We start from the raw sequence: 27681 nt of genomic DNA on the forward strand, positions 1-27681 counted from the left end.
TGCTGAATCATGTTTTTTAGCCTAATGTCTGTTTCTTATTCTGTTAAATGGATGCAGTAAGCATTGCAGAAGCAATCAGTAATGTATTTTTCTTTCTAAACAGAAAATGTGGTGTATAATAACTAGAAAATACTTTTATCTGGGATGCTTTAGAAGAGACGGCAGGTTTTGTGTGGTCACATTGTCTCCTCTCATCCTTGCAATACTATGAGGATGGTGTTAGTATAGTGTTTTTAATATGTTTTCTGCTTGGTTGTTTCAATCAATTCAGAATAAATGTGCATCTATGTCCTTTTGGCCCAATTTAGAATACTTCTTTCTTAATGTTCTCTCAGAGGACTTGAAGATATAAATTAAATCCCTGCCATGGCAGAGGAACCTGGCAGTCAGGCAGCAATTGGTCATAGAGCACCAAGATTAGAGGTAGGGATTAGAAAAGAAATCTTCAGAGTCACAGTTTGGGAGAGGTTTAGATATGCAGAAGAAGATGTTTAGAAAGCATTCCGAAACTCAAGGGTACAGCTTTATGTAGATAGTTGTTCTAGAAAAATACATTTTTAAATTAGTAGACTGTTCTCTATTTTCCTATCAATAGTGTGTTCAATTTTTTCTTGCCTACTGTCTAATTACGCTGATTAGTAATTTCTAATCTGATAATAAGCACTGAATTGGTTAACTGTGCTGGTACTTAAGTGTGCATGTTTTGCTTCAAGGTTGACACCCTGGCAAGATGAATGGGGGAAGTTAACTTGCTTGATGCTATTGTTTTAGCTGGTGAGGATGAAGACTCAACAAGATGAAAGTATGTTGGTTTACATTGTCAAGGCTATCTTCACAACCAGAAGCTAGAAACTTCCTTTATTATGAGAAAACAAACACATAAATTCTGGGAAATAGAATAAAACACTCCATTAATCTGCATGAAAGCCTTAAATCATTCAGTGTCATAGATTTGCTACCTGTGATAATTTTTTTCTTCTGCATTTGGAATAAGAGTTTGTTGGGATCAGACAGGAATCATTGCTTGCATCCAGTGATGGTCTAAAAATTGCTAATAAAAACAGATACAGTAGACATATTTTCTTAGAAATAGAGCTTTCTGGAAATGGTGCAGAAACAGAAAAAATCTAATAGAATGCTACCCTGTTCCGTGGAAATCCATTCAGAAAATAAATGAGGTTATATTTTTGGCTTCCTTTACCTTGTTGAAGGGTATAGGATAACTCATTTGATCTAGCTCTGCTCCAGCTTCTCAAACGCGAAACCAGAATGAGTGAGTTGTGCATATTTTCTAAAATGTTGAGAAAATACCGATAAAAATTATTATATAATCCCTGAGCACCAGATTAGATGACCTTTATTCATATTTAAATAATGAGACCTATTCGCAGAGTAACCTACTGCTCACTGTGAGTAAGGGTGAGAGAATCCAGGCTGGTTTTGTCTTGGCCCAGAGGGTAATTCTGAACTGCTGTTTTCTTTTGGTTTTACAGTTCCATTTTCATAAGAGTGAAAAGACCTGAAAATGAGTGAAATTGCAGGTTAGTGAATGATACTGTATGTTTGAAGATATCCACACTCTAACAATCTTTGACTATATCTTCAATTACTGGTATCTCAGTCGTAATATCACTGCTGGGATTTTCAGAAAAATAGCATGTAATGTCAACTCTGTACTTAAACTGTAACCAACAAACCCTGGGGAGCTATCAAGTTATCAGTCTTTAGTACTGAAAGCATAACACCGGTTTTAAGTATAGCTACTCAAAATGGGTCAAGTTACAGCTGGGTTGTGTTTTAGTGAACTAAAATTAATAAGGTGTTTTTAGCTGAGCAGAAAAATCCATAAGTGTAGATATTTGTAATCAAATTCCTGATTCTATAAGTTAATTTTTATTTAATCTGTGAAAATTAGGTGTACACACACATACATACACAAGAACCCCCTGTGAACTGAAGTTCTCAGTACTTTGTTGCCTATAACCTCAAGCTGGAACAGAAATTCTAGCACTTCAGCATTCAAAATCTGGATCAGCTGCTAAGGTCTAAGATGTTTGGGTTTGAACTTGTGTATTTTAGAAGTAGATTATACATATTCTGATCTGAATTGAATTAAGTAATAATCGGTGGGAAATTACTCAGAATTTTTCCTTTCAAAACTGAAATGTTTGTATATCAGATGTATCTATAAATGTTCTCTCTTTGTAAAGGAAAAAATATTTTGAGATCATGATGTGAGACCTAAATGTGAGCAAGTTGCATCGGGAGCAGCAATGAAGGAAACAACTTTGCTGGCCTGAGCAAAACAATTAATCACTGTCTTACATGCAGTTTTATTAAATGTGTAAAGACCAAATTGTTTGTCAGATCAGCTACAAAACGGAGGAATTTAAAGCTTGTAGCAGCCTTCAAGTTTCACATTTGCAGTGACTATTTTTCTTTTCTCTAAAAATATATATTTTCTTTTCAGTTCCACTGGTTAATCTCCAAGAGACAGTATCAGTAGGGCCCTGAGTGATCATTCTTTTTTGTCAAAGCACATAAATCATTACTGGGCTGTTAATTCTAAGTGAATCTAATCCCAGTGCACTACTGCTTTTGAAAGAACTAAGTTCTGTTCTTCAGCCTATTTAACAAGGCTGTCACCTGCTACCTATACGAACTCTTTGCTTCAGCTAGAGATTCAGACAGCACCACACTAAGCTTGTTTTTGTGCCATTCACTGAAAAGTCAAAAAATCTAAAGATGCCTGAATGAATCATGCTACTAATACAACCTTTAAAAAAACATAGAAAATACTAAGCAATTTTTTCCTAATTTGAGATTTTTAATATACAAGGAAAGGAAATTAAAAATTGAATATGTATGCAATATTTAATTTCAAAATTAAAAATTAAATTTCAAAATTTAAAAAAAAAATAGTTCAGAACTTCTGAAGTGGAACAGAGGCACAATTGCCCTTTCCAAATTGTATTTTCCAAAAAGGAAATAGCAAAGGAACACTAGATACAGTTATACAGTTTTAGGATGGTTTTGGACTTAGTCTTATTATGGGTCCATTAAGTGGGGTTTTTTATAATCAGAGATACTTACATGTTTTTCTCAGCATACTTTCCTGGGCATCACATAATTTTGTGCATATGTACATAATATGTGTCTATTTTAGAAAACTGTTATTGCAGTCTTCCTGGTGGGAAACTGAGGCACAGAGAGACAAAGGAACTTTTCTGAGATCTCAGAGGACATGAGTTTGAGCAGGCTAAAAGATCTAGAGTTTATGGTTAACTTCTAAAGCACTCTACAGCTTTCCTTTGGATAAATCACTGCCAGCAATGAATTAAACTGCTTAATGTTTATTTGAAAATCAAGCCAAACATTATTAATTTAATTTGGTGAGTAAAAGAAACCCCAGCAACCCAGAGTATGTCTGGAATTAACTTTATTTTGATGTGTATTTTGTGGAAAGGAAGAGCAAGATTGTTAGTTTTTTCCCATCAGAAACATCTGTATACTTTGCCAATATCTGCCTTGGCAGTACTTTACTAGTAATGTATATATTTTGCCTTTTAGAAAACTGTTTTCCCAAGGCTGAGAAAAACTGTGAGCAAAATTATGTCAGGAAACACTTACACATGAAAATATGAAATATAATTCAGATTTGATAAATTCAGTGTGAAAAGACACATTACTTTGCAATTCTTAACAGGCATCTTTAACCTAAAAATATTCTGTTGGTTGAGGGGAAAATGAAGTCAGAAATAAAAATTCATACAACTAAAAACAAGAGTAATAGCAATGAATTTAAAACTGACTCTGGGGAAATATGGACAATTGATACAGGAAGCTGAAAATATCTTTAAAAAACTCTGCAGAGGATGGAGGGAAATAAGAAACAATACATGAAGTATATAAAGAAAAAGTGAGATCTTGGTAATGGTTTATATCCTGTTCTCAGCAAGGATAGTAAAAACATGGATCACAATAGGCAAAAGGCAGATTTGCTCATTCATATCTCTTTTGTCAGAAAAGGCAGGAAGATCTGTTTCTACCTTAAAGCTAATGAGAAGAATTTTACACCCCATCAGTAGCTAGAAATAATGCTGGATGGTTTTTTTTTTTTTTTTTCAAATAGGCAGGATCAGACAATAGATTTGATGCAAGCTACGGTAGTTTATTTCAGTGTACTGGTATTTTTTTAATTACAGAATGCTGGGGAAATTGAAGAAAACTTAATTAATGCCAATATTTTAAAAGAAAAATCTGTTAAAAATCATACAAAAGACTGACTAAAATGGAGGTAGTAAAGAAATAAGTATAGATGAGGTATAGTCACGGAAGGGAAAATATTTCTAGCATGGTCCTGTGAAGACCTGTTCTTTATCCAATGCCATGCAGCATCTTTAGCAACGTCTGGAAAATGTCAGATATCAATAAAAAAACTTACAAGTGACAAAATCATTTGATGAACAATTCATGATGGTGATAGTATGAGCTAGTCTGGAGTGCTCATTGCAATAAATTCATTAAAACACAATATTTTTCTGTGATCAAAACAGACCAAAGGAAAAAGAATTTACATAGCAATTATGATTGGGAAATCTGAGTCCTCTAGAAAACACTTAAATACTAATTTGAAGGTAAGCTGCAAGAAGAAATCTGTGATTAAAATGTAAGATGCAACCCTTTTATGTCTAACCAATGGCATACGGATGGAGATGGTGATACTCCATCTGTGTATGTCATTAGTGAGAACATTCCTGGAATACTCTGTCCAGTTCTAGCATTTATGCTTTGTCAAGGACCTTTACAAGCTAGAAGGGGCTCAGAAGAAAACTGCAAGAAAGGTATGAGGTCTGGGAAATGTGCTTCATCCTGAGAAACTGAAGAAACCCAGTTTACTCAAGGCTAGAAGGAGACTTCACCATAATCTGTAAGGCCATTCATTGAAATTATTTTCTTGACCAGTTTTGTTACAAATGAAGTCTTACAAGGTATCTAAAGTTGATTTTTAATATTTGGTTATTTTTGTAACTTGATCATAATCCAATTAATGTTGCAGATGGAACTGCTGGAAATTTAATTTTGACAATTCTGAGCTGGAAACAGAACACAAATATCAAGTGATAGTAGCTAATGTTTGGAACAAATTCTTACCCAGCAATGTGCTGAATTTTCCATCTGTTGCAGTTCTTTAACTGAGATGTAACATATCTCCCAAAAAGATATGCAGGGTAGAACAGATAGTACAGCTGATGCAGAAATTGCTGTGCCTTGGTCTATAGTTTGTATAGCAGGTCAAGTTAGAAGACTAAAAGGTATCTCATGGGTATAAAATCAGCCAGAAAAATGCAACTAGGGTATACATGGGGCTGAAAAGGAAAACACTAATGTGCTATAAATACCAGTATCACAATAAAAAACACAATGGGATGGGAAAATTATATTAAATAAGGGAAGAAAGTATTGCTGGTTTTAATGCTTTGCTAACAATTAAAAGACCGTATTTCTGATACTTAGCCTGCCCTTAACTTCCTTACTCTGTACAATTCAAGTAATTTTTTGCTAAGTACAATACAGTACAGTCTAATTTGTTGTGTAATTTGTACTGATTAATGAGTTTGAATTAATTTTAAAGTAAGTAAATCAAACTCTGTGAACACTGCAAAAATTGCAGAGTTTTAGATATGGTCATATGCACCAAGGAGGCACAGAAAGTTTTATTTCAGCTATTCTAAAAAGAGCTGGAGTGCAGATGAGTCTGACAGAAAAAAAAAACCTTATACAAATGTATCACATATGTGTTTATGATCTTCTGTCCTTCTTAACACAGGTTCTCCACAGGCACTTCAGTCTACTCCACTGCTAAATGTGTATATTAACAGCTACAACAGAGCAAGGAAAGACTACAGGTATTAACACTTTGAGGTTTGGTTTTCTTCTTTTGGTTGGTTGGTGGTTTTAGGTTTTGGTTTTGGATTTTTTGTCTGATTGGTTGGTTTTGTTTTGTCGGTTTGGTTTGGTTTTTCTCAAACAGAAGGCATTTAGGTCTGTGATGAGAAAGCGCCTTATAAAGCAGCAATGGCACATGTATTAATTTAAGAAACATAAATCCTCTAGTGTCATCTAGCAATCTTTGGGAAGGCCCATAGATTCAAATGTGCATTATATTTTGTGCTCCACACATATGGGCCAAAGTACAACTGTTGGCTCAAATTGGTACATAATGTTATCTGATGCATTATCTTCTCTACTGAAGCAGGCAGGCTTCTCTCCAGTGACCTAAACCATATATGGTTTATGCTCTGCTTCATTTTGAGAAAACGCCCCTGTTTATATTTCAAGCCCACTTATTAAAACACATATGTGCTTCTTGGACTGATTACAAAAATGACTGCTTGACAATCTTCATTACAGACACTTTATTACTTCGACGATGACAAATTGAAGGCTTCTCCAAGAAGGCAGTCATTTCACTGTACTTTACCTGAGAGTTTTGACCATTTATATTGCTTGGTCTTTTCTCTGTTTCCTCTTGTGCTTCTTCTGCCAGTGTTTAGTATTTGTTAAACTTTTTCTTCTAGTCAGAATATTTTTTGAGCTTGGAAACTTTCCAGATGGAAAAAAAAAAAGGCTTTCTGTGAGCTTTTATAAATTATTTAATTAACCCTGAAAATTTACCAATTTCACTTCTAAATACTGGAACTGTGTGATTTTGTTTATTTGTTTACTTGCTCTGTTTTTACATCCTTATAAATTATTCTGCACAGGTTTTATTCATTTTTTACACAGTTGTAGCCTCATACAGGAAGTCTTTATGGATTTCATCTATATCATTAGAAAATACTGGGGGTGAGAACATCTGGAAATATACTGTATGACCCACTTTAGCATACTTTGCACTGTGAAAGCTTGTATATTATTTCAGTGGCCCCTGGAGCTGCTGTTCTGGACAGTTTTGCTCAGCCTGCACCTCAAAACGACTCACCTCTTCTATCCCTTGCTCCCCCAGAATAAATTCATAACATTGAAGATGTGTGGGAGGATTGTGAGAATATTAATGTTTATTACATTTGGTTAAAGATTTTTTTTTTTTTTGCAGTATAGCCTGTATTCTTCCTTTTCAAGGCTCCCAGTGCAACCAGGAAGAAATTGCTTCCTTGTCTCACCAGGAGAGTCAGGATGAGTCTTGGTTGTTGCTGCTGCGTGGTGCTTTAAAGGCGTCTGTGTTGAATCATTCATTGGTGCAGACGTTTGCACACAGCTTAGTGAATGGAGCAGTGAGCTAATGAATGAACATTCCTACTTAAAACAGACATATATATCTTTCAAGTTGGATTCCTTCATCTCGGTGGCACACCTCAGCCCATTGGCTCAGTCCAAAGTAAATCCATAACATGTCATAGCTGGACAGACCTCTGATGAGATTCTTTTCAACAAGTTAGCATACTGTTAAGCCATTATTTTCAAGGTCTCTAACACAGAAGTCCCTTGTTGAACAACTTTGCTTTATTTGGCCAACTGTGTGAAGGCACGTTTGAGTGGTATTTTAAATTCCCAATTCATGAATAATATTCCAACACAAGTGTAAATCATTGTAAGCATTGAACTACTGCTGTGCATTCTAATAACACATGGAGATAATATTGTGCCCATTCTTAATCACTTAATTAAAATAATTCGTGCAACAATTTTATGTAGCAATATATAGTTGTTTGGGATGTTTTTTTAATAAATTTCTGTTTTTAGAATAAGTCATGGGAAGGGATTTTTACTGACTTGTCAATAGTGGTGAGTCTTAAAGCAATAACTTCAGTAACAAGACACTATATTCATTCCCAGCTGGACAGAGTCTTGAAGAGGACAGGGAGGCAGTGGTGTGAGCTGCTGGCGGGACATGTCTGGGGATCTCCTGGCTCTGCTCTGGAGAGGAAACCAAGGAGAGTGTTGGTTGGCTCACTGAGCCTCCTGGCTGAATCTAACCTGTCACATTTTTAAAACACCCAAGCAACCGTGGGTGTCTTTTAGAGGAAGTAATTGCTGTTAGCATTCTTTTCCTATTGCTTTCTGACCATCTCAATACTTTCTTAAGGTGTTGCCTTAACAGGAATGTGAAATGTATGTAGGCCTGAAGAAAATTAACAGTGACTCAGAAAATGAAATTTATCTGGAAAAACCACATTCCTCAGGAATACAGTATCATGGAGACTTGATTATTTCTTCTTGTGGAAGGGGCCAAGGTGTTTTATGATACCATACAGTTGTAGCTGAGATTGGCCTGTAGCCCAATCAACTAGTCATTCCTTTCTGGTATATTTCTGTATTGGACTTGTGCTGAAATGCCCACAGGAGATTTGGGTAACTCTCTACAAATGCTTTTGCAGGTAGTGAGTGTTAATATAATTTAAAAAATCTGTTGTTTTCCCACCCCTCTCCTTCTCTTCACCTCTCTTTGTGAAAAAGGTAAATCATTCAGGGGTTGCTTTCAGCATAAACCAGTTTGCTGAATTTACAGGAAGGGCTGCAGTTCCTCTGTGCACATGATGCTTTCTAATACACCACAGACTTCTTAAAAAAAACCATAAAACCCATACACGAAACAAGCAAACCAAAAATACTTTCCTTTCAAAATATGCACACAGGAAAGAAAATGCTATGTAGATGAGCGTGTTAGTACAACTCTACAAGAAACTTGTGTACCAGATTATGCTCACTGAATTGTAGCTATTCTTTTTAAAAAAAAATGAGGGCATAAGACTCCTTCTTTCTTCTACTAGCACAAGTTGAAAAACCTAGACATATTTAGCCGTCAGCTGCCTAAGGAAATGTCACTTACCAATGTTTAGGATGATAGATTGCATCCTTTAGATGTGCCATTCTCTCTCCTTCCTCTCTAAGGAGATCCATTCTCAATTTTTTACCCTTAAAACCTAAAAGAATCATAACAAAAGCTTCTCACTTAATTAATCACTTCCACTTCCTCCATTTTGGGAGCATTTACATAGTGTAAAATGTAGTGCTTGTGGCACTCTGCTATTTCCCTGCATGTGATCTTAGAATCAGCTACACTGGTCAGACAAGTAGAAATGCTTTTTAAAAAAAAATTTAAAGTAAAATCCTGTCTCAGCTGTTCTTAGGAAAAGTACCCTTTCTTCCACACATAAAATTGCTTCTTAAATATTGAAACAACTTTCGGATTATCATCATTCAAAGGTAAATGGGACTAGGAAAAATGAGAAGTCTAAGTCACCAACTTCCTATAATCTCACATCAAAATGTCTGAAATATTCAAGATTATTCACAATACATAAATGAATATAGGGAATCATGTAATGCCCAAGAGTGACAGGATAGTAGTGAAAACAGCACAAACCCATCCTGACCAGCTCATGGAAATGAGGCCTGAGATTGAGGTTCCTGCTGGAAAGATTTTCCCAGTGTCCTGTACTGCTGGGGACAGTCCCTAGGCTGGGTTAGAGCACCAGCCCTGGGGTATTCCTTCCTATGTGCAATGTCAGTATTTGGAAGTAGAGCCTTTCAAGGCCTTCGGTCTTGCATCACTGCTCTCTCCTCTGCAATGGCAGCTAGACTCAGTGTGGACTAGACTAGTACATATACACTCTTTTTAATAGTTTATGAGTATCATCCAGAATAAGAAAAATGCCTTTGAGTCACCTGAGCTGGGTCAGAGTAGCTCTGGATGTGCAGCATTATGGAAATGAGCTCACATTCCTCCTGGATTTAAAGCAGCCATACAAGTGATACAGAATATTCTGAGTTAGAAGGGACTCACAAGGATCATCAAGTTCAGCTCTTCAATGAATATCCCATACAGGGATTGAATTTACAACCTTGGCTTTATAAGCACTATGCTTAAAAAAATTAAGCTAAACCCTACTCTACCATAGCAGTGTTCACCTGTGATGTACCTGGACTAATAATTTAACTCTTCCTGAGAGATATCCACTACCTTTTCTGCCCTGAGAGAAACAGTGCTGCAGAGATTCTGCAGGTTGGTAACACACCACGCAAATGGACAGCAAAAGAAAGAAGTTCAAGAAGAAGGCAAGAGAAAAGACCAAACAAATACATTTAGTATTTCAAAAAAACTCCAACATTGTGGCTCAGGGACTCTCATTAACAGTGTTGTCTCATGTTTAAGTCACTGGTTATAGACACGAGTTTAGCTGGTGACCTTGGCAAACTTCTAGCATCCAACAGCTTCTGTTGTTCAATTTGTATGAAGAACTACCGCTCTCAGTTAATTTGGAAGCTGGTACCTACTCCCTTTATTTCATTCTCACTAGTTCCTAAACTGGAGGAGAAAATGTCATTCCTTATTTACCCTTATCATACCACTCATCATTCCATAGGCATTTATTATACTGTTCTGGGACCTCCTTTCTCTTTTAGAATTAGCCATTTAATTGTCGTGTCTCTTCAACTAATTAAGATCTGAAGACCTTGTTTTTTATTACAAGCACTTTAGGGCTTTTTTAACAGCTTTCGTGAATGACCATGTAAAGAAACAAGCTCTAACTTTTTCCTTTTATTGAAGGAATCCCCTCTGTCATTTCAGGTTTTTTATCCACTAACTTTACTGTTTATTTTAGCTTTTAATCATTTTCTGCAGAACCAATGTTTGGACCTGCATCGATCCATAGGTCTCTTGTTTCTAGGTATTTGGTATCAGATTGTCTGCCTTGTTGTCCGTCAGTACAAAAGAATTTTTAAGAGGAGGCATTGGACTAGGCTAATACAGGTTTATGTTCTATTAACATGAAGAAAAGGGAACTGAACACACTTCTCACCCAGCATGAATTCCACCCCTGTTTAAGAGTGTGGGTCCCACCTCAGTTTTGTGAATCATAGCCCTTGTTTCTTTAGCTTTCTTTTACATATCATCAAAACATGCTATTTTGCTTTAATGCTATGTACATTGCTTTGTATTAAAAAAAATAATTTTTATTCAAATAGAATAAATCATGGTTTTCAGGTGTGAAGGAATTTTTTTGCTTTGTCTTGAAAAAATAAAATCTCTATTTGCACAGAGTAGATACTTTTCAGGAAACAGCTTGTGATATTTTATTTTATTCTGAATATGTATTTGCCTTTTTTTCCCTGTAAACTCAATACAATGTCTCAGTTCATACATCTGTGAGATCAAAAATGCACTGTTCCAAAGCACTGGGTAGGAAATGTATAAAAAATGCAGGTGTCTGAGCAACAGTTTGACAAGCAGAGAGACAAAAGGAACACAGGGAAAGGAACAGTGTCAGAGAAGTGTGAAGACAAAGGGTCTGGAGGCAAGGTTCGTGCTCAGTGTCATAGGGGAAATAGAAACTCCACTGGTGTCAGCTTTCTACCTATAATGCATCTCTGTCTCTGTTCATGCTAAATAGATTGGCATGAACTGCTGACAGCCTATTATTTTACAAGGCATGTGTTTTTTAAATACATATGTAGATGATAGTACTGTTTAGTCCCTTAGCTAGATTATCAATAGGGCATAATGACAATACACATATTTATAGATTTGGTTTATTTCAGTGCAACAGTGAGAGAAATATTTTCTTTTCTGGGGGCTCTGGTGACTCCTTTAGTGGAGCAGAGAGAGCTGGTGTCTTAGTTGTCTCTTTGAGCTACCAAGAGCTGTTTGGAGATTGAGTCACAGGGGCTTAGAGAATGGCTCAATCTTATGCAAAGCAGGCATCTGCAATAAGGCAGATGAGCTGTGCTTGGAAGTACCTCCTTCTTCCAACTATAAGTTTTCATTTTGTCTTTAGGCTACAAATGGTTTAAGTTACACAGGTGAATCTCAGTTCAGGTTGCTGAATCTTTTTACCACTAATGCCTGCTGTATTACTTAGCCAGCACAACAAGTTCTGCTCCTGGAAACAGAAATATTTCAATTAATAACATTTTACTTACAGTTTGTCTAGCTTGTTTAATACTGTTTTAATTAGTTTTAAGACAGAGAAAGTTGGCAAGCTTTGTATCTAGCCCCTGTAAGAGGAGAGGAGACAACAGCAAAACTTGTCCATCCAACTTGTCATGTGCAATGTCTCAGTTTCAAACACCATTGTACACCACCCCTGGCATATCAAGAGTGGCACATCAGGAATATCCACATACAAGGGCAGGTGTAGGTAACAGGTGTCATCTGAGACTTGGCTGCACCGGGTCATATATTCCACTATGTGAAGGAGAGACTACTAATAGCTTGTGCATGTGTGCATTTTCTGCCATAAATGGCGGTTTGCCAATCTCTAGGCCTTGTTTAATACATTATCTTTCTGTCCCACAATGCTTTTTCCCCACTGCAAATTCTTTGTACTGCTCCAGAAGCACCTCCCCATCTACAGCCGGGCAAGCGGGCAGAGAGGCAGGTGGCAGCTGCAGACATCCCCTGCTGAACAGTGACCACTGTCCAAGCCCTTTGGGCAGAGGGATGCACCAGCAGAGTCCCCTCAGAGCTGAGGTTCAGTCCAGCTGGGGTGACAGGACCTTGCCCTACCAGTCTGCATCTCCTTGATTTTTAAATAGATTTTTTTGAATGAATATAAATCCTCATCTGTGGAGCCTGGATACAGTTTCAGTGAGCTGTTTTGCTTAAACTAATTAATGAGGGCTGTACTGAAATACATGTGGTCTTAGCAAAACTCAAAATGTATCCAAAAAACAGTTTTCTGCTTGTTTGGTTTAAAATCAGTTTAATTAAATAAATTCACATGTACACCTGACAAAGGCAAGCTATAACTTCTACGTTTTATAAAAATAAAGTGAATTCATGTCTTAAGGTTATGACAATATTATTAAAAATGCAATTTATAGTTAAAGTTTACCAATGTGTCTATATCCAGATGTTGAGAAAACTTTGTATGCCAAGGCCTTAAGAATACCTTCATTCCATGCCTGCTCTTTTTGACCATACTTTTTTTCCAAGATGCAGTATAATTCCACATTTTAGCCAAAGACTCCAGACTCATGCTATATAGGCTGTCAGTTGATTCTTTGTCTTCCTGCTTTTCTGCAGCATGCCAACACTATTTCTTGCTCTCCAGCTTTCTTTTGGAGAGCAATTTAATTGCATTTGAATGCCTGGTCCCTGGACTGCTCTGTGGAGCAAGGTAGCTGAAGATCAGGAAGCCAGTCTTTGGAGTCCAAGACTGCAGCTGGAAGCTGCTGGAACAGACTAAACGAATAAGAGCTGGTAAAAAACAGAGCAGAGGCTGACACACATGAGCTGTAAAAGATTTTCTTCAAATTCTCCCTTCTGTAGAAGGAAGTAAGTGCAACCCTTGCTTTCTGGAAAATCTCATGAGACCCCAGGTCCACAGGGATTTTTATTTTTAAATTAAAAATAAAATATAGTTTCTTGTGGCATCTGAGTGCTCTCCCGTACAAAACAGTGTCTGGGGCTTCTTTGCAGTTTTTCTTTTGGTCCTACTGAAATCAGCACGAAATCACAGTTGATTTGGGTGGAAACAGAATCTACACAAAGTTCAACTGGCTTTTCAGCTGAAAGATCACAAGGATTTTATCATTGTTCAAAGCCTCCTTCCTGTCTTATGCAGCATTTCTATTAACTGTAAAAGCTGTATTTTTCCACACTATCATATGTTCACAGAAATATTAGAACTGCCATACCTAATCAAACCAGAGGTCCATCTAAGCTAGTATCCTTGGCTCCAGATGCCCCAGAGGAAGGTGCAGGAAAATTCATATTGTCATTTCCCAGGGGAAGTATCTTCCTAACCTTTGGCAGTCTTTGACTAGCTATTGCCCTGACCATGAGTGCTCATAATAGTTATACGCTTTTATCCTATCTAAGGGTTATCTATCATGTATGTTCTATTGTTTGAACTATTCCCTACAGGTTTAGGCATAAAGGTCACAATAGGACAGAGGTCTCGAGTCACAGTAGATCAAAAGCCATAGCGTGTCAAATGCTGTAATATAATTCATACTCATGTATACAGCACATATATAAAGTGATAGTTCATGCTAAGGCATTGCCTCACATTGCTCTTACAGCTATAGCTCCCCTAAGAGTGTTATAATATGCTATTGACTTTCTTGTGGATCCATCGTGCTGTGAATTATTTCTGGCCAGTGGAATGCATGGAGTTACCTTTTGGGTATTACTTAAGCAGGCGTCTTGTGATTGTGCCAGAGATCTTTTTTGCAGGAGTCAAGGTGTGCATTGTTTCCCTAGATTTTTATTATTTTTTAAAGGAAAAAAAAATAGGAAGGGGAAGAAACTGAAGATTTACACTTTGGCTTCAAGATATACTGGGTATATGAAAACAGTTCTTTTTTCACTCCCATAAAAGAACTGATCCCATGGTCTCAGCAGGAATATGTATGTGAAGCCATACTCAGTAAACCATAGGTGTCACAATTTTTCTGTTTTCTTTTAAACTGAAGAATAGACAACTGCCACATATAGTTTTGTCCCCATCATTCAATCTTTTTAATTTCTTACATGTAATCATTTGCTTTCTCCCCCCTCATTCTTTTTCTGTTCCTCTTGGAATAAAAAAGAGATAAGAAATAGAACAAAAAACACTGTAAATTATCATCTTCCTAAGGACCCTTTACTCCTTCTAACAGTTTGACTTTTCACCTTTTGGGTGCTTAGTGGAAAAGCCATTACTTGCTTGCTGAGGAAAAAGCATTTAATGAATCACAAAATCATTCAATTATTCTTAAAAACACTTCACATCACACATCTTTTTCCAAGTAAAGTGTGCATTTTTCACATTTAAATGGTGCATAACTGCCTCGTAGAATGTGTCCCTAGAGTTAGAGACATTTTAACAGAAAGGTTCCAGGAGTATACAGAGCAGTTTGATATATATAAGCATTAAAAACCTTGCATTAAAGATGCAGAATTTCCTCTTCTCTCTTCACTGTCTTTCAACAACATTTATGCAAAGTTGCCTTTCTGCTGTTGTGAATTGTCTAGCTTTGTGTGGAGCTGAGATCCACATGCTTTGCTTACTTCGGCTTGCTGCAGTACCACACGAAAAAAAATGAAGTAATCGTAAAGCTAAAATGGGGCAGCAAAGCATTTGGAATGTTTGGGGGTTCTGTAAATAAAATAACACTTTCTCTAGGAAGGGTAGTAGATATTTTTTCAGAAAAGTATATTATTTACAATCCTTGAGTCTGATGCTGGTGTCTCACCACTTTTTCTCTGCTTTTATAAGAGTAGTGCTTTCTGCAGACTGCAGTAGCTGCCATTTCCTACACAAAGTTTTCTTTTTAGTTTTTTTCTCTTTGAGGGGGTTTGTGTTTTTTAACGGACTTACATTGTAAAACTTTCTTTTCTGTAATTTATGAAAACGTATGTTCTTTGCCCAACAGAATCAGGTGGCTGACTAGGTTTGCAAAACCAGCTTGAAGGTTGCACTTTTGCCAGGGCGAATGGAAGTCAGCCTGTTTATTTGAATGCTGGTATATGAGCCGTACCAGCTAAGGAGCTGGCCTTGAATTTGTAAACTTTCCTGCGCTTTTATATCCTTGCACTTTAAACAAGTAATTTTTTCCATAGCAATAATTTTTTCCTTTTCTTTTTTTCTTTTTAAATTTAATAGGAAAGAGTGATATTTACACCACAGCTTTAGGCTAACTTAGATATCTAACTTAGGCAGAGTTTTAAGAAGTAAACCTAGGTGTTTGTACTGCCCTGCGTAGCTGGCAGGGAGACAGAGGTGCCGGGGGGCTGTAGGCAAGGGGGGAACTGCTGCAATTCAAAGGACCTAAATCAGATGCCTGAAGTAGACAGTGTGAATTACCCTCTAGATTGCTGGAATTATTAGACCACATTAGAGAGAGAGGAAAAAAGTGAGGCTGGCATATGGTGAGTGTCCTACATATGGTATGTTGTTTATATGTGTTTTTTCCGTTAGCATTTCTCTTTCCTTTGTTGCTCCACCTCCTCCTGCAGTCTCTCCCAACAACAAAGTTAATTCAAAAACTTCTGTGGTCGAAGGAAAGTTTTCGGACCTGCACGGCTCTCAGAAGAACAAATGCCAGGCAAAATGATTTTGCTCTCTTTCCCATACTCTGCCTTGCTTAAGCAGTGCACCGTGTGTAATCCTCTATTTCCTTTTATTTCTTTGGAGCCGATAAGGTGCGCATATGTGTTAAAATCACTTATCATAAAAGTTGCCATAATTCACCTCCCAAGACTGTGTTTTATACTCACTCAAATATCAATGTTTTTTGCAAAACCTAGAAAGGGTAGGTGCCAATATGATAGATGCACGCTCTTCATACTGTATTCATTCCTTTGGTCCAGTCAAATCCTGGTCTTATCCATTGTTGCTTCAGGGGGAAGCTCCCTTGTGCTGCAAAAAGCAGGCTCCACCTGGTTCCGATTAAGTTTGCACTGGTTGGATCTGCCCAGTGATGGCGTAAGAAAATACGAAGCAGAGAAGCCTGCAATTGAAGCTGTAGATTCATGGCCTATAAAACTAAAAGGCTATTATGGTCATCTACTCAGTGTGCCCCCACTGTGAAAAGAGCACCAGAACTTTTCTGAATTACCCTTTTTTGCGTGTGCGTATGTGTGTGATTTTAACAGAAAAAAATGATACATCTTGATTTAAGCCTTCCAGTGTGTGTCTCCAACTACATCTTCTTACCACTGGCTTCTGTTGCACCTTTGTCACCAGACTGAAAACTCTAGTGTTATCAGATTTCTGTTTCTCACAGAGTTATTTATAAGCTGTGATCAAGTAGCCTTTTAAACATCTCTCTGATAACCTAAATAGATTGAGCTCCTTGCGTCTTTCATTACAAGGAATGTTTTCCACTCCTTTCATCATTCTTGTTGCTTTCCTCTGAACCTTTTCCAATTTTTCAACAACCCCTCTTGAATTGTGGGCACAGTGTTTCCAGAACAGGTTGCATCTGTGCCAAGGACAGAGGTAACACAACCATGTTGTATGTTTCTCTGGTGATGTGCTCTTTGGTTGTTTCAGATTCGTGTCTACCCTCTTGTGCTCACAGCTCTTGGCACCGATTATCTGCTCTCCAGGCTTTTTCTAGCTGCCTTCAGTCTGTGGGCAGGGTCTTTACCCTGTAGCAGTGGCACAGCCTTTGCTAATAGGGCAGAGTCATACATTTCCCTGGATCGAAATTTACTATTTATTTAAATGTGGCCAGCTTCCTGAGCAATCTGAGTTCACAGTGACTTGGCTTACTCTTTATTTATTAATCTTCCAATAATTTCAAATGGAATAAATAAAAATTAAATAAATATATTTTTTAGAACTGATAGGAGCGTCACCAGTAGAAAAAAAAATGACATGGTCATGCAACTGTGGATCATCGTTAAAATAAATGATCACTTTTTCCCACTTGCTACATGCTTGAGACTGAGATTTGATTCTATTTAATAAGTGCAATGTTGATTTTAATATTTTTATCAAAATATTATGATTAAAAAGTAAAGCACTTTCCAATATTCCTCTACATATTTAATAGTTCTAAAGTTACCTTTATCCTACCAAATTTATACTCCTATTAAATGATATCAAGTTCACTTTGGCAAGATGATTTTCCAGAAAATTTTGTTCTCACTGCTTTGATTAAAATGAATTAATATTCCTAGAAACTCTTCCTTATTTTGCTTGAGATCAATGTGTGGTTGAAATCCTTACAGACATTTAGGTCATCACATTTATTCTATTTAACTATTCACAAAAATTTTTGTATAGTTCTCTTGAATCTCCCTAGTTCTCCAAGACACAGTAAAAATCCTCACTAACCATGCAGACTTCTCTGCCAAATGTATTAAAATACCTCCGTGAAAATTATTGAGGTCTACAGATTTTAAGAATGTCTAGTTTTATTAGCTGCTATTTAACATTCTCCTGTGCAACTACTGAAACAGAGCATCATACTCATCTGATATGAATACATCATTTGACTTTTCCCCAAAATGCAGAAGAAAAGTATTCAAGAACACTTTTGTTTTTTAAATGTTCTTACAAAAAGTCCCAGTAATTTCCACTTAGTAATGGAGCAAAAAATTTTTTAAGGTTTTTTGTGCAGAATAAAATTTCAAAATGTCTTCATATTGTCTTAATCTCTATTTTCTCTCTGTAATATTTGACTTAAAATGCCTTGTAATTCCCAGCTTCTATTTTATGTTATTTGGTACATTTCCCCTGCACCTCGTTTTTGTTTTTGGTATTTTTTTTTCCTAGTAGTTGCATTCAAATGAAATGTCGTCTTATTTTCAACAAAAGAGTAGAAGGTTGTTCCTCCATTATCACTATGACATGTCTTTTACAATGCATTTAGCAGACTGAAGTTTTTAGTCAAGTATTTCCTTTAATACATTCTTCAAATAACAGTTTCACCCTCACTATCAAATTTGCAAAAGCCAATTTTCTTATATCAATACATATAAATATTAGACTTTAATTTGTTTTCTCATAACAAATATAATCAAGTTTTAGATATGTGCACATGCACATAAGCAATTATTTTTTTTATTCTCTGTTTGCTCTGTCACTAGACTGAGGTCTAGTAGAGAATTCCTCTGGATGCAGTTAGAGAAATTGTCATTTTTTGATTTGTTTAATGCAGCTAATATTTTGTTATGGATACTCTGAGGTTTCCAGTTTATGTTAATACAACTCCATACCTCATAAGCATTTTTCCTTACTAAGGTGCTTCATGACGGATATGAAAGAAACCCAGACATTTAAAATTTTTTATTTAATTTTGACAGCAGTGAGAATCTTTAAAATAAGGCATATAAAGTGAGATATAAAATGTCAGCCTGGTTCAACTACGGTTTGGATCATTGCTTCAAAGTAAGTGTGGTTTTAAAAATACTGACACAGTTACTGAGAGGTGCGAAAGATTTAACACACAGAAGCAGTTTGGGTTTTTTTGTTAGGAGTAAAATGTTAACTTGGAGTCACAGCGTTCTCTCATAGCCTCTGTTTATTTGCAGTAACATATGCAGATTGCTCACTTCAATGCTTTAAGCAGAAATACAAAACATACTGAAAATGCAGCTACAATTATAATAAATTATAAAATTCTGGAAATCAGGTCTGAGGTTCTGGGCTCTTTGAAGTCAGTAGCACTCAAACTGTTAGACTTCCAGTAGTTTTCTTCATAAAACTCTGTTCCATATTATAATGATTTAACTTGCCACTAGCCTCATGCTAAAGTTTGTTAACTGGACCATAACACTCAATTACCTCATCCTGATTTAATCCTATTCTTAAAGAGGGTGAAACCTATTAAAAATGGTATTATTACATAAGAATGCTTTCAGGGAATTCATCTCCCAATTCTTTTTACGTGATTCCGCAGAAAAATTTTTAAAAAGCAATACTGCATTTCTATTTGTGTCACAAGCAGAGTATTCTTAACGACAGACCTGAAGTAAATATCTACAGTAGACATTTCTAATTTTAAGTATAGCTGCCTTGTAATTTAATTTCTTTGGCCCTTTATCTTGCCTATTTAGATGAAAAGCTCTCTGTTCAGTGCACAGAACCTGACACAAAAGGGCAAAGATCTCTACAGAAATCCTATTAATATGTTACTTCTAATTCAACCAGTCACCATCCAAACTTATTTGGTGAGATTTTACATATTTTATCAGCAAGAAAACAATAATATATTACCTGTTTTCAGCAATTTTTTTGCCAGTACCTTATGAATGTACAATACTGACTTTTTCAGACACGATATGTCAGTTCGGAAAGGAAACACCAAACATATTTGGGGAATAAAATCAGTATTAAATGGATTAACAATAGATTTGGCTTCAATGCAATAAATCCAGAGAGTCTCTGCAAACACAGGAACTAGCTACATTTTCTACACAGATTTATTTCCTACTATTTAATGTACATAAAACACATGAATTTAATTTGTTATTGGTATTCTTTACCATGAGGAGAGTCAAGGAAAACTCCATGCAACCCTGCATGAGTGTAATGTTAAATATGAGAAAATAGCGTATTGTACCAATCAGACAAGAATTCACACCAAAAGAGTTATTAGGGTACGTTCAGACTGATTTGGGGGAGGCCTGGGGACTAATACACCCTACCACCAGTAAAGAATAGTCCTTGAGGCTACATCTTTGGGAAACTGGACTTTCTCTACTTATGCTCTTTCTGATCAGACTTGTCTTTTTCTGGCAGCTTTTGCCAGCAATCAGATTCACTGAAAACATAAAAGAGAAAATGATTGCTGGAGTTCTGCTGAACAAGCTCAGCGTTATCTTTCTTCTAGCTCTGTTTGCCCATATGCACAATGAAAGGAAGCTGGCAGAGGTCCTGGTCCAGGAAAAGAATTAGGGGCTTTATCATTAGACAATAAGTTGAGCAAATTGCAGACCACAAACTACTTCTCTTCAGAGTACCCCTGAAGGACTCGTGGCTGAACTCGGTGCCTTGGAGCTAAAAGGAGGAAGTACAGGGAGGTTGTAAAGATGAGTAGCCAGACAATGGTGGATAGTTGTGCAATGCCTACTGTTGAGCACTGGGCAAAGAACACATGAAAAAGTCTAAAATTCTTGAGCCTTGAAGTCCTGGTAATTTTAATTAGTTTCAAAAGCTGCAAAAACCCATCATACTTTTTATTCCAAAATTTTTGGGTTTTCACATAATAGAACCCCAAGGGGTTTGCATGGACTATCAAAGATATATAATGAAGTTGTTAACCAAGAAGAGGACTATTTCTTTAATAGTGGTTCCATTCAATTGGAATCAATGAAAGAGAATTTAAAACCAGGGAGCTAAAAATCAAAAAAACTTGCATGCCCAGTGAAATAAAACCTTTCTGCCCTCTGTTACCATACCATCCTTACTCAGATTCTGATTCAAGGTGTACAGGGAAGAGATTTTAACACTGTATACTGTAAAATTAAAAATCACAAAGCAGGACTTTGACAGAGTGACTGAATTCCTTTGAGCTTTTGAGATGATTTTGGAAACTTGGAAAGAGTCCAGATTTTTGCTAAGTCTTTGTTTTCAATCCAAAATAATCTGGAAATAATACCTGTAACATGAATGATATTAATGTATACCTGTAAAAAGTGCATAAACTGGTGGAAATATGTCTGCTTAGTCTTCTCAAATAACGATATGAACTTCATCTTAACATAATCACCTCACACAAATCCCTTCAAACATTTGAGTATTATTTGAAGGGATTTTTTCTTGTTATAAATTGATGAGCACACAAAAAGATCTGAAAAATATTGAGCAGAAATCAAATCCACCAAAATTTTTATGGATAAACTGTTCCCCTAGTAATCCCTCAATCTATAAACACCTCAATAAGACATCTAGAGAAAATTGTTTGAAATTCTTATAGACTCAGTTTCTCTGAAGATGCTGCAAAGCTGGTCTACTAACACTGGTTAACTAGTTACATAAGGAACCCGGGAGTCATAAGCACTGCTCAATTTGCTGAAATGAGAGGCTTTCTTCTTTTCCCTGCCTCTAGCTTGAGGATCAAATTTTCCGTACAAATTGGCATGGTGTGGTAGATTTTCCCTCTGCTATTCCATATCCTTGATATTCTCTGCGTGGGGAACTGCCACTAATGCCAAAGGGATGCTTGGCTCGTTGTGCTGTCCCGATAGCTACTTCAGAAATGCTGTTAGATGAAATAGCGAGGGACAGCAGCGCTTCAGTCGTGATCCATCAGGCGGATCTGAGAGGAGCCGTTTGCCCTGAGAGAGGATAGACTTTCGAGACATATGGTGCTATAATGGGGGGGTGGGGATTTTTCAATTCCAATCCACCCATTCCGGATGAGAGAGACTGAGCTAATACCCTCGTGTACGGTGCACTGCATCTAGCTACGGAAGTAGCGTTAGGGTGGAATTTATGGACTCTCTAAATTGTTTGCCAGGAAATGTTTACTAGCTATGCACAATAAACGACTGTGAAAGCGTATTCCTGTGTTTAATACGATATGGGGTTTTTTTCCTTATATTTGGGTCATACTATTATGATACCAATAAAGGAAACTTAAAAAAAAATGCAGAAAAGAAAACAAATGAGCAATGTATGTTCATATTTATGGAACTTCATTTGGGAAAGTCTGATTGACTACAAATTGTACAGTATAAACTTATTGCCAGAACCTCTGGATACATGCCATGCCTTCCATATTAGAAATTAAATATGTGACTTATTTTTAGATCCAAATATTCTCATCATCAAGTCAAGGTATGTTTTTAAAAAAGGCTCATTACCACAGCTGCAGGGGGTCATACGTAATGAAATTAATGTAGATGTATAAGAGAAGTCTATCTACCCACTTACCAAAATGGATATATAGCTTCACCATTTGGAAATTAAACAGGCAGTATTAGATCACAGGAATCTTGGAATTTTGCTCGGGGATGTGACGCTGTCTTCCATGTAGCTCAGTGTTGTACTAGGGACTACTGTACAGTTTTATAGGGTGTGTTAGATTAGATACATTCCCAAACATTTTTCTCTGCTAGGAAGCAAAGTCGGAACTTTCTCTGGTAATCTGTGCAAAGAGATTTTTGTGCATTCATTTGATTTTATGTGAGGCTTCTATTTTAATATAATCCATCTAATAACTCTCCCTGTTATTAAAAGACAGTGGGCACTAACCTAATTTATTTTAATCGTACAGTAAATATTTGAGCCTGGAGGTAAGCTTGCACTTTTGCATGGCTGAAAACCCTCTTTCAGCATACACATATGTGTATTTATACATCCAGCATGCTGTTCATAATGGGATTTTCAAGTTTAGTAGCTTTGTAACAACAGTTTTGCTGTTCCTACTTGTATTTTCTGCAAATAAGAGTAACTACAATAGATAGACATACGTTCCTCCTCGCTTGCTATAAATATATCAGAGACCAGCTGATAAAAATAACAAGGAAAGAGCATTTAAAATTAGACATCTCAACTTCTATAGCAGATCATTTAACAGTTTTAGGGCAATAAAAATTTGAAAATCAGTTCGTAAAATATTTTCTCCATCAGGCTTGTTTCAAAATACAATTTTCAGTAGTGTTGGTTGTTTAAATGATTTTTTTTTTTTTTTGTAATCACAAAGAATAGTATCTAAGCTTCCCTGCACTTTTAAAAATTGCTATTACAGTCTAACAAAGAAATTGATCCTGTGAGGTCGTTGGGGAAAAAGAGACTCAGCACTTCCTGAAAGTCAAGTATGAAGACAGTTCTTGTTGTAAAACAGTTTAAGGGTGAGTTGTTTCTTTAAAATGTTTTCAGAGTCTCCACCAAGCTGATGACAATAGGAAAAGTATGTGAAGAATACATTATCTCTAATACTACTAGGGGTAAAAATGCAGTAATAATAAAGAGGCACTTCAAGTCATCTAAGTAACAGCATAACTTGTTTCTACAAATGGGAATGTGTAGATTTGGATGCACTAAAAACATACAATTCACATCATGGGATATTAGTTTTGATTCAAACTTCATTGTTTCAAGCAAAAGGAGTTTATGTAAGAAGTTTTTTACTTTTTTTTTACTTTTAAATAATAAATACCTATCTCAGCTTAAACTTATTGCCTACAATTAGTGAGACATTGCCTACATTAGTGAGACAAAAAAGGCAAAATGCTTCAAAGGCAGTTTACCTGGATAGTGTCTGTTTTATTAGTTTTAATCGGAGTTGCATTGGGTACTGAGAAGGAAAAGGCACGACTTCTAGAGTAACACAGCCAAGAAGCTGACATGTCTCGTGCCTTTCTCTTCCATTAGAGACATGCTATGCCTCCAGATGCTGCAGTCTGGATTTAGGGGCATATACCGCTCTTGCACAAGTAAGAGTTGCATATGTTATGAGTTAATTTCGTTTTGTTGTGTTCTTTTGCACATGGCTTTTTTTGAAACAGTGAAATGGAAAATATTTTTAGTTTACCATCTTGTATTGAAATATACTTGGGTTATTAAATAAAATCTAAATCCCTAAGTGATACGTTCTACAGCTCAAATGTACAAATGCTTAAAGTTCATGGACAAATTACCTATGAGGGAATTGCACAAATCCAGACTGTCCCCACGTACTGTACATTGCATGTGTCTCAGTCAGCTGAAAAGTGTGCCAAATAATACACCTCTTTTTACAGCTGACCTTCACTGAGCCCACAGTGCTAGACATTTTTCATTTGGAAAAAAAAGGATACAAATAAATGGACTTCACACTTTTATTGTGGGCATCTAATTTAAACTAAATGTATGAAAATGCATCAAAGAAGAGAGGAAAGTGGCTACTTAAAGTGATTTGGTGCATCAGAGTCCAATATGTAAACTTAGTTGGTGTGAAAGTGCCTAAGTCTCTTTCTGGAATACTTTATTGAAACCAACCTGAGATCTATCACATTGTATCAAAGGACATGCAAGTGGGATGCTCAATAAAGCATGACAAGCACAAATATCTTGGAAAGGTTTATTTCAACAAGTAGTTTCATATATTTACAGCTCATCAGTAGAGCTGCGTTCTGTTTTGGGGAAATAAAAAATTAGTTTATGCAAACACGGCTTTGGAAGGTGTAATTTTCAAGGTATGTCTCTTTGGATCCTTCTTCATGACATTTAAGAACTTACCAATGCTTTTTTAGTGTCACTGATGCCTTAGAATAGTTTCCTGAATCTTTGAGACTTTATCTGCAAGTTAAGCACTTCTTGGCATGTATTTTTTAGGGAAGTCTAGCTTATTTGTTGGGGTTTTTTTTAATTCTTCTTATTCTTTCACAAGACAAAATATCTGTGTCTAAAAATGTCCCAAGTTTAGTCTAAAATAATAATTCCAAACAAATTATATTTCATATTTCATTTCTCCTATCAAGTATCTGTTAGCATTATCTGACATTAGACTTTGGGGTGCATAATGCTGCTACGCATTAGCAATTTTTAAGTCTTTGTTTCCTACACCTATTATTAATTAATGTTGCAATCCTGAAAATGTTTCTAGTCAAGCAAATCACCATGAAGACAAATAGGACTCTGTAAAACACAGGATTACTCCCATGTGAAACTGGCAGAATGAATAGACACTGAGATCTGCAGGGCAGAGAATATCTTTCTGTTCCGAATACTCGCGGGTTAGGGGTTGCTGCTCCAAGTCTAAAGCTCATCACACTATAAATCATAGCAAACACACCTGCAAAGTAAATAACATAATCCCAGCAGCTATTAAAACCTAGAGATTTTGTAATTATTTATTCTTGCTGCATAGATACACGCCCATGTGTCTTTTTCTCTCTCCTGAGCAAAGAACAAACACTGTAGTCGTATTATATTCATTAATGGGTGAAAGACATGACAAAAATTAGTGACTTATCACTCTCCCAGTGATGGAGGCAAAATTATGAAATATGCTCCCTGCTGCTGGTCCTGCAAGGGCTTGGAAATGTCAGCCAGGAGACAATAAATATTTCAGATATGTGGTATGTTTTTGTCTCTATTTCGGTCTTGTTACTGTAAGCATACTGTGTATTTACCCAGTAAATGGATGTAAGTCACAGCTTAAATCTTCTGATGCTCAAAGTTTTCAATCATCTGTATTTTTTATTCTGGGTGACTCAGACTTGAAGTACAATCAGCACAATATTAATTTTGCAACACAGTTAGAAGCAAGAATTGTTAAAAATATAGAATGATAAAAATGCCCTTCACCTTTTTTTCATGCACAACAGTGTCTGTATTTTCAATGGGAACTCCAGTGAAATGCCTTTTAAATACATATACAGATCAAAATCCACAATGTGAATTGTATCAAACAATAAAATGATTAAAGTGTAAAATTTAAGCCATCCAGTGAAATGCCTTTTAAATACATATACAGATCAAAATCCACAATGTGAATAAAATAATTAAAGTGTAAAATTTAAGCCATTTTTTTCCCTCTATGATTAGTATTTTTGTGAGGAAAATGGACTGTGTGTAGCGTGTAATTGTCAAGATCTGGAGACAGCAAAATGGAAAACATATTTTTCAGGCATTATTGACTTGCCTGCATATGCATTTTGCGTACATTTCTAAATACAAATGAAAGATATGTATTATTAAAGTGACCTACAAAGCAAACAGTCATAGCTGTTTTCTAGTCCAAGTATTCTTAAGTGGAGATAATACTAGAAAGAATAAAAAAAATGTTAAATTGCAATGCAACATGCAGATTGGGAAACAAATAGTATTGTGCAAGAGGGTTCCATTTTCAAATAAATTATTTATTTAAACAAACACACCCCAAAGTCTTGAATATAACTTCTGGGATTTTAGGTATCTAATGTGAAATGCAAGTTTCCCATAGCAAGTGAAATGCATAGTTTCCCAAATTCTAAAAGCATTCCTGAAACATCATAGTTCAGGTGTGAAGCCTCACGTGCATTCAGAATTGTAATATTTCATCAATTTATTTAAATTAAATAGGAAGCATAAGATATTTTACTGGTTACAGTGGGCTGGCAATTCGAATAACTTTTAATGATGTAATGCAAACTTGTAAATCATTTTCAGTGAGGCCCTCATGGCTCAGCACAACTTTTCTGTAGTATACTAAATTGCTGGCATAGCTTTAAAATTTGTAATGCTTGGAGATCATGAAAATAAGAACAGAAGCCATATGTATGTCGGAGAAGTAGCTAAAAATATGAAGTCAGGCTTAAAAGTTTTTACAGATCTGTAGTTGTCTTTAAAGCAAAAATTGTGTCTGATAAGTGTTAAACCATGGCACATGTAAGTGCTATAGAGAGTGAAATGGAAGTACACCACAGAAATGCAATGTTAAAATTTTGAGGTACACATTGTGGTAGTGCAATTTCTCAGAAAAAAAGAAAAAGTTTTTATGACGAAATATTGTAAAGATACTGGTACACCATAGGTTTAGAATGGTAAATGTGATTATTGTCAATTTTAACTAGTCAGGGATTCAGTATTTTTGACTAGTCAGTGAACAATTATTCATTTTCTTTGCTAGGATTTTCAGTTAAGGCATTCAAGCATCTCTAAAATGATGCATAATCCCCAGACTTTATTGCTGCTTATATCTGTGGGTTTATATTGCAGCACAGGTACCAAGAGAAACGAATTATATTGCTTCAGAGGGAGTTAAACTGGCAAAAATTTAGGAAAAAGGAAAAGGCTGAAAATAAATATACATCTGTTGTGAATCTGGATTGACTCTAAGGTTAAATGATGCCTGCATTGACCAAATTGCCATGGAAAAATACGAACTGATCATAATTACAGCAGAATAAAACTTTGTCCTCTTGTTTGGTAGGCTCTTGGGTACAATAAAAACTTTGGCTAAAAGAAACTGAATTCATATTTGTAAGCTTTCCCTTTGACAGTAAGGAAAATATTCTTAAATGGTGTAAATTGCCATCCTTTTGCTGACTTCAGCAAAGTTATGACAATTTATATCACTGAAATGGTGGTTCCCAAGTATGACTTATCTGATTTTACTGTAATAGGCATATTGCAAATATGCAAACCACACACTAGAAAGAGCTGACAAGAATCCTACTTACATTCTGTAAATATTCAGGAAGGTGGTTCTTTCAGTCTCCAACGTAAGAAATCAGAAAGACTACAAAAGTCCTGAAGAGGAGGAATTGTACACTGGTTCGTTCGGGTCAATTTTACACGATCTCCTTCCCCATAAATGGCA

General features: G+C 36.1%; 1 long non-coding RNA gene across 1 annotated transcript; it reads right to left on the reverse strand.

Annotated features, from left to right (window-relative positions):
- Positions 1 to 1422: 1422 nt before the first annotated feature.
- Positions 1423 to 27596, reverse strand: LOC120502501. Its single transcript, XR_005627533.1, has 3 exons — positions 27542 to 27596; positions 8834 to 8927; positions 1423 to 1519 (listed from the first exon to the last, which is right to left on the reverse strand). It is a non-coding gene; the product is annotated as an uncharacterized LOC120502501 (long non-coding RNA).
- Between the last annotated feature and the right edge of the window lie 85 nt (positions 27597 to 27681).

Source organism: Passer montanus, unplaced genomic scaffold (genome assembly GCF_014805655.1).
Source record: "Passer montanus isolate IOZ18808 unplaced genomic scaffold, ASM1480565v1 scaffold10, whole genome shotgun sequence".
Lineage (NCBI taxonomy): Eukaryota > Metazoa > Chordata > Aves > Passeriformes > Passeridae > Passer > Passer montanus.